Source organism: Cloeon dipterum, chromosome 4 (genome assembly GCF_949628265.1).
Source record: "Cloeon dipterum chromosome 4, ieCloDipt1.1, whole genome shotgun sequence".
Taxonomy (NCBI): domain Eukaryota; kingdom Metazoa; phylum Arthropoda; class Insecta; order Ephemeroptera; family Baetidae; genus Cloeon; species Cloeon dipterum.
Genome location: NC_088789.1, coordinates 29,025,333 through 29,043,049, shown reverse-complemented (window position 1 = coordinate 29,043,049; position 17,717 = coordinate 29,025,333). Strand labels below are relative to the sequence as shown.

Here is a 17,717-nt window from a genome sequence, read left to right as displayed (position 1 = left end):
CACGTGGACAAGGAGAAACTGCAGATTTGGTTCTTGAACGTCTGCGGACACGAGTTGGCCGAGGAAATTGAGGACGATGACCTGATTTGCTACTTTTGTCTCTGGCACGCCGAGTGAGATATAAAAGGAATTCATTTATTTCATTTAAGGAATTTTCCCCAAGGTTTCAATGGAAATTCAACGAGATGGCGGATGAGTCTTTGGTTTGGTGGCCCCGGAGTTCAGAATATTTTGACGATGCGGCAAAAGAGCTGCGGAAAAACTATTTTGGTGAAGATGAACTTTGACATTTTTTAAATTCATTATTATATTCAATCATTTTCAGAGGGCAAATTAGAGCAATGTTGGGTGCAATTGGAGAAAATTGAGCTTACGCAAAGGGCTGACGGTGAAGAGAGACGAATTGTTGAAATACTGCCAACGGGATGGAAATGCATCTACTGCCGGAAAAGATATAAATATACTCGACATCTTTCAAGACATATGAAGAAAATACACAAGGGAGCCATCAGATGTGGAAGTCGCAAATGTGCTACTTATTTCCACTCTCTTGAAGAAAAAGAAGAGCACACAAAGACTGTTCACGAAAGCTCAAAACAACGAGACAAAGTCGAGTGCAGCTTTTGTGGAAAGGAATTCGAGGGATCAAAAAGCTACAAGCAACATGTTCGTTTAGTTCACAAAGATTTTCCAGTAAAATGCTCTCTTCGTGGTTGCATGGTATGCTTCAAAACTCAAATTGAAATGAAAACACACTTTGATTCTGCTCACAAAAGTGAACACGAGGCTAAGAGATTTCAATGCAATGACTGTGGCTATAGAGCAAGGTTTAAATCTAGTTTGAAAGAGCACATTGTTAGAAAACATATTCCAACAGCAAGTGAGTGCCACATTTGCGGAAATTCTTTCTCCTCTGAGTGTTTATTGAGAAAACATAAAAGGCAATCGCACACTTTCAAAGTTTGTTCTTTGTGCAAATTGAGTGTCTCCGTGGGGAATTTCCAAACACGACACTTAAATGTGAAAAATTGCCTTCGGTGCAAGAACAAATTTAAATGTTCTGGACTCTATCAGTCACATTTGAAATCATGCAAGAAAACTCTGTTCAAGTGTGACAAGTGCCAAAAGCCATTCATTTACAGGTCTTTGTTGAATTATCACGTGAAAAGAGAACACATGTCATGACGCGCGAGATTCAGCACAAACAGCTTGATTTTTGTGTGAACCCTGCAAAAGGAACTACAAAAGTGAGAAAATCTTGAAATAACGTTTAAAAAGAACCCACAACAAAGCCAACTGCGCCAAAAATTTCTATAATTTCACTAATTTGAAATAAATCTCGCTGTAAAGCACAATTTTGTAGCAGGAAAATTGCCATTCCCTGACTGCAAAAAGGACTTTCATCTCATTGAAATCTCGCGAAATATATAATGCTGTGCCATTTGTGGGAAAACGATGTACTCACATTGCATGCGAAAATATTTATTGCTAATTCACAGTGAAGTGTGAGTCCGTCAGTAATTGTCTCTCGATATTTTGTTAACAGTCAACATTTTTGAACATTTTCACATCAACAAAAATTTCACTCAATAAATTTCACAGTTAAAAAACAGCATTTTCTTGTGTATTTTTCATGTCACACAAACACATCTAAAAACTCAATCCCAGAGCCTTTTTTCATTCGTTTATATCCTGATCTATGCATTTAATTTGTTTATTGACTTAGATGAAAAATAAACAAATATGATAAAAATACTCTGATTTTTCATTTAACTTTAGGTTCTTTGAGACGAAAAACCGAACTAATTGTATTCCGTGGTTTTTATTTAACGGCGCACGGTGCAAAACCGTCCCGAAACAGCTCTTTGACGCCACGTCGATGCCCTGGGCGATGATCCACCTGCAGACTCTCAGGTCGGCGTATTGGGCTGTCAGGTGGAGGGCATTTCTCCCAACTGAATCAACCTCTTTAATTAAATTCGGGTTCCACGCGTGAATTATCAGAGCGACGTCAGATCTGTTTTGAGTTATAAAAAAATGCAAGAGATTATTGTTAATCTTTTCTCGCAGCTCTAGCAGGGTCCGCGCCATCCTGAAGTTTCCCTTCCTGACCGCGTAGAAAATGGCTTCCTCGCCGTCCTCGTCCTTTTGCTTCAAATCTAGTTTCTCTTGGTTTGCGAGATGCCAGACGATTTCGACTCCGTTCTCCTTGTTCAAGGCCGCGAAGTGAAGTGGCGTCACGCCGAATTTTGTCCTTGCCACAGCACTTTCTCCACTTTTCAAAAGGTATAGAGGCAGCTTTCCAGGTTCTCATCCCTGGCTGCGAGCATCAGAAGGGTCAGATCTGTCGTCGTCTTTTCTATAAAGCGGTCTGCATCCCGCACGCCCATAAATAAGTCCATTTTTCACAACCTGCCAACAATCAACATTTTTTAAAAGACCAAAGTATTAAAATAAATGCGTACTTCTCTCGTCAGGAAAATTAAAATTTCTCAAGCTGTTGCGTCTTTAACGGACAAAGATCTCGAGTCAACTAAACGCAACCACTGTTAAAACAAATAAAATTAAACTGTGCAGTTAGTCGAGTTCAAATATTTATTTATCAGTTGAAATTAAGATGTTTTTGTTATGTAAATATTAATTTTTTAAATTTACATTATTAAGGTTCATTAAGAATTCAATCTAAAATGATTTTAAATTGTTCACTTTAATATAAATGTAGAAAAAATTTATTATTTTAAAAAATAAATTAATTATATAATAGCTGACACGACGATGAACAATTTTTTCCAATAGAAATCATGCCACAAATTAAATTTTAGAGAACTGCTTCCGGTTGTACCAAATAGCATTCTGCATTAATTTACAGTTTCTCTGACGAAAAAACGTCTCTCTCGACCCTTTGCAATAAAATACACACATGAAATTAAAATAATGATGAGAACTGTGTTTCATTTAAAAAGAAAATACTCTTCTACATTGAAGTTTTTAACTTTGAATTTTCAACCAATTAAGATTGAATCTCAATGCCAGTGAAATATTTTATAATGCAAACAAATAAAATCAATCACGTTTCCTCTGGGGTTTTGCTTCTTCTAATTTACCTAGTAATTATGTTTAATTATGGTCACCAATTTTGGAATTCAATTGATATCGCGGGTTGAAAAAATAGCGAATATTTTGATCCCCTTTTTCAAAGTCAAATTATCTTATTTGGCTGCTAAAAATAATCCATTTAGTTTCCAAAATGGCATATTGAAATTTGAAAATCTTGCAGCTTTTTCGCATTTGAATCCTCTAACAATAAGATCCTTGGCAAGAGCAGCTGCGACGCTCGCGAGAGGCGAGCTATTAAATAAGAAGAAAACCGCCCGAACTCTCCTTTTGCCGCGCGTGAATAATTATTTGTGTGCGTGAAAGCGAGAGTGCTTGCAGAAGCTAATAAATATCTCTTCTCGTCGGCTTGCAAGGGGAATGTAGAGTGCTTTAGTCATTATTGCACACGTTTCGCTCGCAGACTAAAAACAAAGGAGAGCGGCCGCCAGGAAAAAAGCTCACTCGCCCATATTAAAAAAAAATAGCTCACAGAGAAGAAATTAAAAAATTATACAATCGTCTTATTGTTCTTCATTGTATTTTGCTAGAAAATAGTTAGTATAATTAATTTTTGTGAGTGAAGTGACAAAAAAAATACTCAAACGGTCATTGGTTTGAATTGAACCACGCGAAGTAAAGTTACAATATTTTTTCCTCTTTGGGGGGCGCTTCGATCGCCCTGTTTCACCTGCAACCTTCCATCTTTCATTCAGGTTCAGGTTCTCTTACTGGAATGTCGTTGCAAAAGGCGCTGTGCATGGTTTGCGAGCGTCCGACAGCGGACGGCGCTGTCCTCGCTGTCCACGTGGACAGGGAAATACTGGAAACTTGGTTTCACAACGTCTGCGGACACGAATTGGCCGAGGATATCGAGGACGATGACCTGATTTGCTACTTTTGCCTCTGGCACGCCGAGTGAGTTATAAGAAAAAAATAGGAATTTCTCGTTTCTATTTTAGGTATTTTCATAAAGATTTCAATGAAAATTCGACGATATGGCGGACGAGGCTTTGGTTTGGTGGCCCAGAAATTCAGAATATTTGGACGATACGGCAAAGGAGCTGCGGAAGAACTATTTTGGTGAAGATTAACTTTGAAATTTTTTTAATTCGATTTAATAATTATGCGTTTTCAGAGGGCAAATTGGAGCAGTGTTGGGTAGAGTTGGAGAACATTGAACTGCCGCAAAGTGACAGCAACGACGAGACACGAATTGATGAAACTGAAATACTGCTGAACCGATGGAAATGCATCTGCTGCGGGAAAATATTTAAATATTCTCGATATTTGACTCAACACATGAAGAAAATGCACAAAAAAGCCATCAGATGTGGATATTACAAATGTCCCACTTATTTCCACAATCTTGAAGAAAAAGAAGAACACACCAAGACTGTTCATGAAATCTCAAGACAACGAGAAAAAGTCGAGTGCACCTTTTGTAGAAAGGAATTCGAGGGACCAGGAAACCTCAAAGATCATATTCGCACAGTTCACAAAGAGTTTCCTGTAAAATGCTCTCTTAACGGTTGCTTTTCCTACTTCAAAACACAAATTGAAATGAAAACACACTTTGATTCTGTTCACAAAAGGGAAAACGAGGCAAAGAGATTTCAATGCAATGATTGTGGCTACAGAACAAGGCTTAAATCTAATTTGATAGAGCACTTCATTAGAAAACATTTTCCAATATCAAGTGAGTGCAGCATTTGCGGACATTCTTTCTCCTCTGAGTTTTTTTTTAAATCTCATATAAGGCTATTGCACACTTTCAAAGTTTGTTCCTTGTGCAAATTGAGCGTCTCCGTGGGGAATTTCCAAAGACGCCACTTAAAAGCAAAAAATTGCTATCGCTGCAAGAATAAATTCCAATGTTCAGGACTATATCAGTCACATTTGAAATCATGCAAGAAAACTTTGTTCAAGTGTGACAAGTGCCAAAAATCATTCATGCATAGATCTAAGTTGAATTACCACATGAAAAGAGTACATAACACACGCGGGATTCAATAGAAACAACTTGGTTTGAAGTGCGAAACCTGCAAAAGGTACTTCAAAGGTGATAAAATCTTGAAAGAACATTTATATAGAACCCACAAGAAAGCCAACTTGAATTTTTGTGCTCATTGCTCCAAACATTTCCATGATTTCTCTTACTTGAAGCAGCATCTAGCTTCAAAGCATATCTTGATTGTGGGCCATTTGCCGTGTCCGGACTGTAAAATGACTTTCGTCTCATTGGAATTTCGGAATAAACATCAAAAAGAGGTCCACGGAAAAAGCAAAGTCCGGGAAACTTGTCACATTTGTGGGAAATCGATGTACTCTCGCTGCATGCGAGAACATTTACTTCTAATTCACGGAGAAACGTCAGTCCGTCAGTAATTTCTTTCCCTTTTTGCAATTTTTGTTAAAGTCAATAATATCAGGTTCATTTATTCACCATTCTGAGCAAATTTTCGACAAGCACCTTTCCGATTGAAAATACTTGCACGCAAATCGTGAGGCATATCCTATTTTATTTAATGTATAAATTTTGTTTTTATGAGACTGTTTCGCAAATTGTAAACACATCATCACTGCTATAGTTGAATGATTTTGATAAAAATGAAAAGAAAACTCAATAGAAATTGTTTCCATCTTAGATGTTTTTCATATATTTTCTCAATAAATTTGTAGGTTAAAAACTTAATAATCTTAGTATTTTTGACCTCGCACGAAGACATCTGAATTAAATCGCAGAGAAAAAAAGGAGTTTTGATCCCGAAAATAGTAAACAAAAATTGAGTCAACAAAATTCCTAAGGAGAGCAGATTATCCATTATGCGCGTGAATGAGGCGACATCTATCTTCATGCAAAGGAAAAATGGTAATTTTGAACGTGTCTCGTCCCTCTCTTAGTGTACTGACTTCTTGGGAAAATATTTGTCCTGCTGTCTTTTTTCCGTCCGATTGGATATTTATCCGTTGTTTGCTTTTTTTACCTGCTCAGCGGGGGACAAATTCGTGCGACGCAGTATGGCTCGAAGAAATGTTCACGTGAAAATGTGCGAAAAGAAGCAATTTTTCGTCAATATTGTGAACTAATTTGCATTACTTGTGCTAATTGTGTCTTTTGGATCGTAAAAACATCTCTTGACACTCGTACGGCAATCCAAAGAGAGCTTTTTGCTTCCCACAATCTGACGCCATCTTGCATCTGCGCAGTGGGAACCAATTTTATCGCACATCTGGCCCCCGCTATACCTACTCTTAATTTTTTATTGAAGAAACCCGGGGTACAGTAAAATTTTACTTTCCATTTGTAATATATCTAGGACTAAAAATAAAAGTGATTTTATGGAAACAAACTTCAGTTATTGCATAATCCAGGATTTTGTTACATTTTAATTAATTTCATATGTGTAGCGATGCAGATTCAAATTTAAATTAATTTGAATCATTTGATTCCGATATTTTTAGGCTCAGTGTAGCTATATTTTTAGCCAAATTTACATAGTTAATCTGCTCGATCAAAAAGACGTTAAATCCAATTGCGCCAATATTGACGTGCGTTGCGGTCGTGGCCAACGCGAAGTCAATGCAGACAAATCGGCCGATTAATTAAGTTTGTTCGTATCCAAGTTGGCAGCCAGATAGTCAGGAGCGAGGTCATCGGGCTGAGCGCCGGCCGTGAACGTGAAGCCACCAGGGGCGCATCAAACAGTTAAGAAAAGCAGTGTTTAATATTTTATTAGACAAAACCATTGTGCAAACAAGACACGGAAGTAAGAAATTTCGATGAATCTGTCTCACTCCCGGGGCAAACAAAGGTCTCTTCTGTGGTGAAAATAGTGGAATGGTATGCAACCCGTGCCAGAAGCCTGCTTGGCGGCACGGTTTCCATCTCTCTGCAAGGCTTACAAGTGATAGAAAAAGACTACGCGTGATTTTTTGAATGAATTTATGCAATTCTGCTCTCACTGCTCCGATTCGAGAATGCTATATTGATTCGACTAAAAGTAAATTAATTTAAAAAAAATTTATTTGTCAAACGAATACACAGCTGTCAGCTTATCAAAGGATTCTTTAATTTCTAATTCCCAAGAAGAAAAAAAAGTATTTTCTCTTTTCTCTGTCCTTTCGCGGAACATAAACCAAAACCGAACGACTAAGAGAGTCTTTGGCATGAATATCGTACCCTTTTTTTACCAAAAATTTGCAAAACTCCAAATCCGCCGTTTGCGCGGCCAAGTGAAGGGCAGTAACTCCTCCAAAGCCCGGCTCCTTGATCAGCCCTTTTTTTAATCTAACCACGATTTTTGAGAAACAAAAAAATCAATCACTTTTTGCTCCTTCTATTTTACCTGTTAATTATGTTTACTTCAAGTCACAGATTTAGACATTAATTCAATTAAAATCACGGGAACGTTTCTAGAAAAAAAAAGCAAAATAAATTGAGCTCCAGCGTTGTCTAAGTCAAGGGCAGTCTTCACAACACTAAAAATATTTACAACAACGATCACTGGTTTAAATTAAAACACGCAAACTAGAATTTATTTCATTTCACCATGAGGGGCGCTTCGATCGCCCTGTTTCACCTGGAACCTTCCATCTTTCATTCAGGTTCAGGTGCTCTTACTGGAATGTCGTTTCAAAAAGCGCTGTGCTTGATCTGCGAGCTTCCAACGGCGGACGGCGCCATCTCCGCTGTCCACGTGGACAAGGAGAAAATGCAGGAGTGGTTTCTCAATGTCAGTGGACATGAATTGGCGGAGGAAATAGAGGACGACGACCTGATTTGCTACTTTTGCCTCTGGCACGCCGAGTGAGTTATAAGGAAAATTGAGGAATTTCTCGTTTCTATTTTAGGTTTTTTCGGTATTTTCATACAGATTTCAATGGAAATTCGACGAGATGGCGGACGAGGCTTTGGTTTGGTGGCCCCGGAATTCAGAATATTTGGACGATGCGGCAAAGGAGCTGCGGAAGAACTATTTCGGTGAAGATGAACTTTGAAATTTTTTAAATTCAATTTAATATTTAATCATTTTCAGAAGGTAAATTAGAGCAGTGTTGGGTGCAGTTGGAGAGAATTGAATTGCCGCAAAGTGACAGCAGCGAAGAGGGACGAAATGATGCAGATGAAATTCGGAAGAGGCGATGGAAATGCATCTACTGCGGGAAGAGATTTAAATATTCTTCTAATTTGTCAGGACATATGAAGAAAAATCACAAAGAAGCCATCAGATGTGGAAAACGCAACTGTCCCATTTATTTCCAAACTCATGAAGAAAAAGAAGAGCACACAAAGACTGTTCACGAAAGCTCAAAACAACGAGAAAAAGTCGAGTGCAGCTTTTGTGGAAAGGAATTCGAGGGGTCAAATAGCTACAAGAAACATGTTCGCAACGTTCACAAAGAGTTTCCTGTAAAATGCTCTTATAACGGTTGCATTTCATTTTTCAAAACAAAAATTGAAATGAAAACGCACTTTGATTCTGCTCACAAAAGTGAAAACGAGGCTAAGAGATTTCAATGCAATGATTGTTGCTATAGAGCGAGGTTTAAATCTGATTTGAAAAAGCACATCATTAGAAAACATATACTAAGATCAAGTGAGTGCCACATTTGCGGAAATTCTTTCTCCTCTGAGTGTTTATTGAGAAAACATAAAAGGCAATCGCACACTTTCAAAGTTTGTTCTTTGTGCAAATTGAGTGTCTCCGTGGGAAATTTCAATCAGAGTTGTCACTTGAGTGTGACAAATTGCATTCGCTGCAAGAGTAAATTCCAATGTTCTGGAATCTATCAATTACATTTGAAATCTTGCAAAGGAACTCTGTTCAAGTGTGGCAAGTGCCAAAAGACATTCATCCTTAAATCGTTGTTGAATTACCACATGAAAAGAAAACACATGACGAGCAGGATCCAGTACGAACAGCTTGGTTTCAAGTGTGAATCCTGCAAAAGGTACTACAAAAGTGAAAAAATCTTGAAAGATCATTTATATAGAATCCACAACAAAGCCAACTTGAAGTTTTGCGCTCACTGCTCCAAACGTTTCTCCTATTTCTCTGCTTTGAAAAACCATCTCGCTGTAAATCATAATTTGATTGTGGGTCATTTGCCTTGTCCGGACTGCAACAAGACTTTTGTCTCATTAGTATTTCGAAATAAACATCAAAAGAAGATCCACGGAAAAAGCAAAGTCCGGGAAACTTGTCACATTTGTGGAAAAACGATGTACTCACGTTGCATGCGAGAACATTTGCTTCTAATTCACGGTGATTTTTCTGTCCGTCAGTAATGGCTTTCTCTTTGGCTAATTTTGTACAAACGAGATAATATAAGGTTCAATATTTGTCACGTATATAAACTATTCTGAGCAAATTTTGAAAACACCGTTTCAAATAAAATAAAACACGCTAATTTTGAGCAAAATCCCATTTTATCAGATGTGTAAATTTCATTATTGTGAGATTGTTTCGTTAAGCACATCTCATTGCTGTCGGCTGCATGATTTTGATGAAAGAGAAACAGATAAATTTAATAAATCATCATTTCGCTTCTTGTATTTCATGTATAAAAATTTTCTCAATAAATTTATTGGTTTAAAATACAACTTTTTCTTGAGCATTTTTCGTTTTCAGAGATATATGAATTTAAGCCCAGAGAAAAAAGAAGTTATCCGTTTTCTAATTCTCAAAAGCTTATCCAGAAAATAAACGCAAAATTTAAGTCGAAAACAATTCTTGATAAGGCGGGGAGAGCAGGTTTTCTATTATGTATGCGCGTGCAAGAGCCGAAATCAATATTCGCTTGCATGGAAGTCTCTCTCTCTCTCTCTCTCTCTCTCTCTCTCTCTCTTGAATACTTGGGAAAATATTTATGACACCTGCCTATTTCGCTTTTGTAGACTCTTTTTGACGAGAAGAATCGATCGCAATGCTACAATCTCGTTGATTTTTAAGAGAGGCCTATGATAAAAATATTTATTTTTTAACTCAGCAAACACAGGCTGAAAATCAGTTTTCTGTCAAAGAGGCACTACCGCTTGTTAAAAATTTGATTTTTGCAATAATGAAAAGGCTGTCTTACCTGATTTGACAAACTCAAAATTTTGTTTCATTTTTTCTTACATTTTTATGATAAAATTGTGTCTTGAAGGTGACTCGAATTTTAGTTTATTTTAATAATTCCCTTTTAAATTTGGCTCATTGTTAGTGTAGCCAATTTTTTTAGCCGGATTGACAGTAAAGTTTTAAACTTGATATAAAGTCGTAAATCCAAATGCGACGAAATTTACGTGTGTGGTGCAACCGCGGCCGACGCCAAGATAATGCAGTCGAATGGGCCGACGAAGTTTGTTCGCGTCCAAGTTGCGAGACAGAGAGCCAGAACGTGGTCATCACGCTGAGTGGCCGGCTGGGCAGCCCGAATTGACCGGCGGCCTCGGCTTTCTGCCTCGGCAACAACAAACTTCGCAGCTGTTGACGCTCCAGATAAAAAGCCGAGCTGGCGATTCCGCTCTGCCGACGTGCCGACACGCAAAAAGCTTGCCAAACTCGCCGTGTAAACAGAAATAACAGAGAAAACGGATCACATAATGCTTTTCTTGGAATTTCAATAAAATAAAAAAGAAAAATAAAAAGAAATGGTAAGAGGGGAAATTGACATAAAAAATTGTTGTATCAGACAAGAGAATATTAAAGGTAGAGATTGCTAACTCCAAAATGTTGATAAATATTTGAACTTTCCTTTTCCATATGGTCTACCGCAAAAGCGACTAACAGAGCCAATAGCAGTCGCGGCTATACCACATTAAATTTATTCAAGCAATTTTCTTGAGATGGACATATTGGCATCAAACGATGGCAGCATTTATCTGTTATAAAAATCTTCCATTACAAAACAACTAGGCGAATATCCTCAGTAATAAATTAATGGACCATCAACCCCGCCGACGACCAACTCAAATACTCCTTCATCCCGTGAGTCAAATAAAATCCGCGTTTCCACTGTTATTGTTTTTAAAAACTTCTCACAAACAAAGAACAGCAGCAGCCGCGTTATTTAAGGTTTTAATGTTTGTTATTCCTCTTTATTGTTAGAGCCGCAGCCCGTTGGCTCGCATTGTTAAAGGCATTCTCAGGAATTTCAAGCAGGTGGATATATTTGAGCAATTCGAGTAATTTTCATTTCTAGCATCAAGTTTGCAGTAAAGAGCGATGTATATATGATAGAGAAATAATTTTGGAAGCTCAGAAAATTATTTTTCAAGGATTCTATTGAAAACATAAATGCAATCGCGGGGAAAAGGAGATTTTATTTTGAGCCCACAACTTTTGCTAGACTATCTCACAAGTAACAGACGCCAGATTTTGTATATTGCTATTAAGAGAACTCGAGAGTGCCTACGCAAAAACTAATAAAAATCCCTCTGGGGCTGGCTGTGCGCCGCAATTCTCGCCGCTTCCATCAGCTTGCAGGGGCGTAGAGTGTAGAGTGCTTTCGTTAATGCACACGTTTCGCTCGCAGACTAAAAACCGAGGAGAGCGGCCGCCGGAAAAAAGCTAACTCATTTATAAATTTTTAAAAAGAAACTAACTCACAAAGCTGAATTTAAAAAAAAAAATAATGAACTCAGCTTGTTCTTTATTGACTTTTTCTGGAAAAAGTTAATGGAAGTATATTTAATTTTTATTAATGAAGAAAAAAATATTTAATGCAACGGCCAGTGGCCATTCCACGTGGACTCCACGGGAATCCTACGTGGATGATCCACGGATCCCACGTGGAAACCACGTGGATGGTCCACGTGGATTCCCCGTAGAAATTGTCCGCCCGAAATACGTGGTATCCACGTGGATGATCTATGAAGATTCCACGGGGATGATCTATGAAGATTCCACGGGGATGATCTATGGAGATTCCCCGTGGAACGGCTACGTGGAATCGCTGGGGATTTTTCGTGGATCGTGTTTCATTTTTCCGGGTAATAATATCGCAAATGAAATTCATTCATTTGAATTTTAAAATTTTTGTTTATTACTTACAATTTCGATTACAAAAAGATGACACATGCACAGTAACAATAGATCAATACAGAGAATTTTATCAATTTACAGAAGTGTCCATAAAGGTTATGAGAAACAAGAGAAGACAATTAATTAAGGAAGCTAAAAAATTATAACATTCACAAGCTTCGGAAACCCCTTACAATTAGTGTAATAATGCTCCCGAAAAAATGGTGCCAGCTGTTACTTTTGATTTTAAGCACTTCCACTGAGAAAATAAAGACACACGATCTTACCGCTCTTCATTCAAAACCCTTTAATTGATTTTATTTGATGTACTAAAAGCAAAAATCAGTCTAGCCAATCACCTTCGAAACGTCAGATTTGATAAAAATATTATTTCCATGTTTCTACAGAGATTGACTGAATTGATTTTGGTTCTCAGAATCAAAATAAATCATTTAAAACCCAGAAAATACATCAGCAGGATTAAATCCTTTACCTCAGTCGATGGGAATTTAAATTGGAAGTATACGGCTACGCCGACTTCGAAAGGCTTACACAAAAAATAGCCAATTTAAAACCTATAATGGCTATCAAAAATATTTAATATAAAATTTTCAGCTGCCAAAACGTTTCTGGCAAGAAAATTCAATGATTGAATGTCAGCTCAAACATAAATTTATTGTACACATACCTGTATTCACTAAATTAATGTTTGGAATTTAATTGAAGTTTAATACCAACATTATTACAGTGAATACAAGTATGTGTATGCCAAAGATATTAGCCTTAAAATGAATGCTCTATATAAAATACAACAATTTCGCTCAAAAATAGCCTCACTTAAAAACAAAAATACACATGAATCCCTCAATCTTCCTCAAAGGTGTGGTCCAGCAATTCCAAATCCTGTCACACAATTATGTAGCTTTTCGTCTTGAGCTCCGGAGTCGCTTCTATTCCATCCAAGTAATAATTAGCACCAGCAGACTCCAGACTGAAAAATAAATTAAAATTGTTAATATTTGTTCATTATTGCGCCAAAAATTTAACTGCTTACCTGGAAAATGCGGCATAAGTTGAGTGCAGGCTGGAATCCATCTTGCTGGCAGCTTTTCCCATCTATGATTGTCTTGGCATCCTCGGCTTGATCTGTCCCAGCCAGAGCATATCCACAAGCCTACAGTCGTGGAGAGGATGATTATAAATATATAAGTAAAATGACAATTTTGATGTCGGTGTACCTGCTAGCTTGTTTTGATCTTGAACCCCAGCTGCAAACCAGACATCCTTTCAATAATTTACATAGTGCCGCGGGTCGCAAAGCTTCAGAACGCAGCTTGAACGAGTTGCATTGATGTCACACAAGCAAGCCGCGGGCACAGATCTGTAAAAACAATGGGTCAAATAATTAATAACAAATTGGCGTAACAGACTGCAGCGGCGAGAACAAATCAAATAAAATGCATTTCAAGTCCTTATGTATGCATGTACATACCTTTGATTTGTAGCATCTTTGCTGGGATGGTTGAACATGATTCGGATTTCACAGCAATCACTAACTTAGGAATATTATTGGTCGACTTCGTGGCGAATTTGCGGCCGAAAACTGACATTCATTACGCGGTAGCGTCGTCCAACGGCTTTTTTTCTGTTGCGCTCGGCTCGCGCGTCCGCGCGCTCGCGGTCGTCTGTCAACAAACAGCAACAGGCAAGCGGCAGCGCTCATTGGCTCGCGGCGGCCAGTGAGAGTGCGCGCGCTTTTTTAAAAGTTTGAATCACGACCACGGCTATTCTGGCGAGGTGGCGAGTGTAGATTTCGGAATATATTTGGAAATATTGAGTTTTCTGAGCTCGTAATTAACTTTGACGATGGTTTATTAATTAATACTTAAAAATTTATTAACCTAAGAAATACCAAAGAACCAAAAATGTTTTTAGTGTCCGGGGATTCATACACGAAAACTCCACGGACGCACTTAAACCAATTTATAAAATTTAGAAATTATTTAAACAAGAACGACATGACTAATGAATTTAAAAAAGTGATAAAGGATAGCTCATAAGCTGTCCAATTTGCTTCAAACATGCTCTATTTTTCATTTTTGCGTTAAGAGAGTTCCGTGGATCATTCGCGAATCATCCACGGGGCATCCACGGAGACCTTTCCACGAAGTGAATTTACACACAATTTTAAAGAAAAATCAAATAAAATAGTTTTGGAGGAGCACTTAATTTATTTACCGATAATTTAGACACAAAAAGAGCTTTAAAAACTCGATTTGGGGAAATTGGGGATCATCCACGTGAGTTCCACGGAGCATCCACGGTAACTTTTCCACGAAGTAAAATTTTAAAAAATAATAACAAAATTAAATAAACTAGCTTTGGAGGAGCACTTAATTCATTTACCGATAGTTTTTAGACACAAAAAGTGTTTTAAAAACACGATTTAGAAAATTGGGGATCATCCACGTGAGTTCCACGGAGCATCCACGAAAAAATTTCCACGATGGGAAATTTTACAATATTTAAAAAAAAAACAGAACTAGTTTTGGATGAGCACTTAAAATTCATTTACTGATAATTTAGACACAAAAGAGTAATGAAAAACACGATTTGGGGAAATTGGGGATCATCCACGTAAGTTCCACGGAGCATCCACGGAGTTCCGTGGATCGTCCGCGGAACATCCACGGAGCATCCACAGAGACCCTTCCACGAAGTAAAATTTACAAAAAATTAAATGAAATAGCTTTAGAGGAGCACTTAATTCATTTACCGATAATTTGGGCACAAAAAGAGCTTCAAAAACTCAATTTGGGAAATTGGGGATCATCCACGTGAGTTCCACGGTCGTTAATTTTACACTAAAAAACCCAAAAATTCAAACTAAATCTGCTCAAAAATGGTCAAATATCGAAAGGGAAAGTATTTCCAAATGAGTGCACTAGAAAAAATGGCAAAATAGGTTCGTGGAACTCATCCACGTAAAATCCACGGACGAGGTTTCGTGGTGGCAACGTGGATGGCCACTGGGGGGTCACTGGTTTGAATTAAAGCACGCAAACTATAGGAGTTGTATACCTTTCCCTTTGAGGGGCGCTTTGATCGCCCTGTTTCACCTGGTAAATTCCATCTTTCATTCACGTTCAGGTGGACTTACTGAAATGTCGTTGCAAAAGGCACTGTGCTTGGTTTGCGAGCGTCCGACGGCGGACGGCGCTGCCCTCCCTGTCCACGTGGACAAAGAGAAACTGCAGATTTGGTTCCTCAACATCTGCGGACACGAGTTGGCCGAGGAAATTGAGGACGATGACCTGATTTGCTACTTTTGTCTCTGGCACGCCGAGTGAGTTATAAGAAAAATTTAGGAATTTCTCGTTTCTATTTTCGGTATTTTTGTACAGATTTCAATGGAAATTCAACGAGATGTCGGACGAGGCTTTGGTTTGGTGGCCCCGGAATTCAGAACATTTGGACGATGCGGCAAAGGAGCTTCGGAAGAACTATTTCGGTGAAAAAATAAAAGATGGAATTTTTTTAATTTTATAAAATATTTATCTATTTTTAGAGGGAAAATTGGAGCAGTGTTGGGTGCAGTTTGAGAAAATTGAATTGCCTCAAAGTGAAAGCAGCGAAGAGAGAAGAATTGATGAAGCTGAAATACGGCCGAGCCGATGGAAATGCATCTGCTGCGGGAAAAGATTTAAATATTCTTATCAATTGTCTGGACATGTGAAGAAAATGCACAAGGAAGCCATTAGATGTGGATATCACAGTTGTGCTACTTATTTCTACATTCTTGAAGAAAAAGAAGAACACACAAAGACTGTTCACGAAAGCTCAAGACAACGTGACAAAGTCAAGTGCGGCTTTTGTGGAAAGGAATTCGAGGGGTCAAAAAGCTGCAAGCAACATGTTCGTTTAGTTCACAAAGAGTTTCCTGTAAAATGCTCTCACTTTGGTTGCCTTTCATACTTCAAAACAAAAATTGAAATGAAAACACACTTCGATTCTGCTCACAAGAGTGAAAACGAGGCTAAGAGATTTCAATGCAATGATTGTTGCTATAGAGCAAGGTTGAAATCTAATTTGATAAAGCACTTCATTAGAAAACATTTTCCAATATCAAGTGAGTGCCATATTTGCGGAAAATCTTTCTCCTCTGAGTATTTATTGAGATATCATATAAGGCATTCGCACATTTTCAAGGTTTGTTCATTGTGCAAATTGAGTGTCTCCGTGGGGAATTTTCAAAGACGCCACTTAAATGTGAAGAATTGCCTTCGCTGCAAAAACAAATTCCAATGTTCAGGACTCTATCAGTCACATTTGAAATCTTGTAAGAAAACTCTGTTCAAGTGTGACAAGTGCCAAAAATCATTCATGAATAGATCATTGTTGAATTACCACACGAAAAGAAAACACATTACGCGTGGAATTCAGCACAAATAGCTCGGTTTCAAGTGTGAGCCCTGCATAAAGTGCTATAAAAGTGATAAAGTATTGAAAGAGTATATAGAACCCACAACAAAGCCAACTTGAAGTTTTGTGCTCACTGCTCCAAAAGTTTCTTTGATTTCTTTAATTTGAAACGTCATCTCGCTGTGAAGCATAATTTGATTGTGGGCCTTTTGCCCTGTTCAGACTGCAAAAAGACTTTCACCTCATTTGAATCTCGAAATAAACATCATTAACGGGTTCACGCAAAAAGCAAATGCCGGGTAAGCTGTGATGTTTGTGGAAAAACGGTGTGCTCTCGTTGCATGCGAAAACATTTACTGTTTATTCGCGGTGCAACGTCACTCCGTCAGTAATTGCTTTCCCTTTTGCCATATTTTTTGTAAAAATGCGATAATATAAGGTAACATATTTGAAAAAAAAACACGCTAATCGTGAGCCTCAGCCTATTTCATCAGATGTATAAATTTCATTATTGTGAGACTGTTCCGCCAAGCACATCATTTCCGCCGGTTGCATGATTTTGATGAAAATTTAATAAAAATCGTTTCAATCCTTGTTTTTCATATAAAAATGTCACTCAATAAATTTCTTGCTATAAAAAACAGCCTTTTCATGAGTATTTTTCTCCTTACACGCCAAACAGACATTCGAATTTAAATTATTTTCAGTATTAAATTTTTTGCTCATTTAGTTTGATTTTTAGTTGCTGACCGAGCAACGGGTTTTATTTCAGAAATTGAAAAAAAATAATCAAACATCGAAAATAATAAATAAACAGAACGAATGACACGTAAGTACGTAAAGTACGAGTAAAATTTTCATTTCTCGAAACCGCGCCCGTCGTCAGATTAGAATATTCATACTCTTGCTGCTGCTGGGGAATGGCTGAACTTTAATTGCGTCTAAATTAGAGGTTTTGATGAAACTTTTGAGAAAAGTAGGTCAGTTAAATATTTCAGCTGCATCGCAAATTGAAGAAAGAAATATTCAATCATTCATGTGTTGAGATTTGAAATATTTTCGACGTAAAAAGTCGTTTCCAGGTTCTGAATCTGTAGGAATTTGTTGCCTCTCTCCTTCGGAGCAGCGAACATTTGCCGAGTATTCTGGATATTTGAGAAAAAATTCCTTTTTCAAGATTATTGAATTCAG

At 37.7% G+C, this 17,717-nt stretch overlaps 1 long non-coding RNA gene across 1 annotated transcript; it reads right to left on the bottom strand.

The window, feature by feature from the left end:
* Window positions 1–12,051: 12,051 nt before the first annotated feature.
* LOC135942892 (uncharacterized) lies at window positions 12,052–14,259 on the bottom strand. Its single transcript, XR_010575138.1, has 4 exons — window positions 13,597–14,259; window positions 13,343–13,485; window positions 13,159–13,278; window positions 12,052–13,095 (listed from the first exon to the last, which is right to left on the bottom strand). It is a non-coding gene; the product is annotated as an uncharacterized LOC135942892 (long non-coding RNA).
* Between the last annotated feature and the right edge of the window lie 3,458 nt (window positions 14,260–17,717).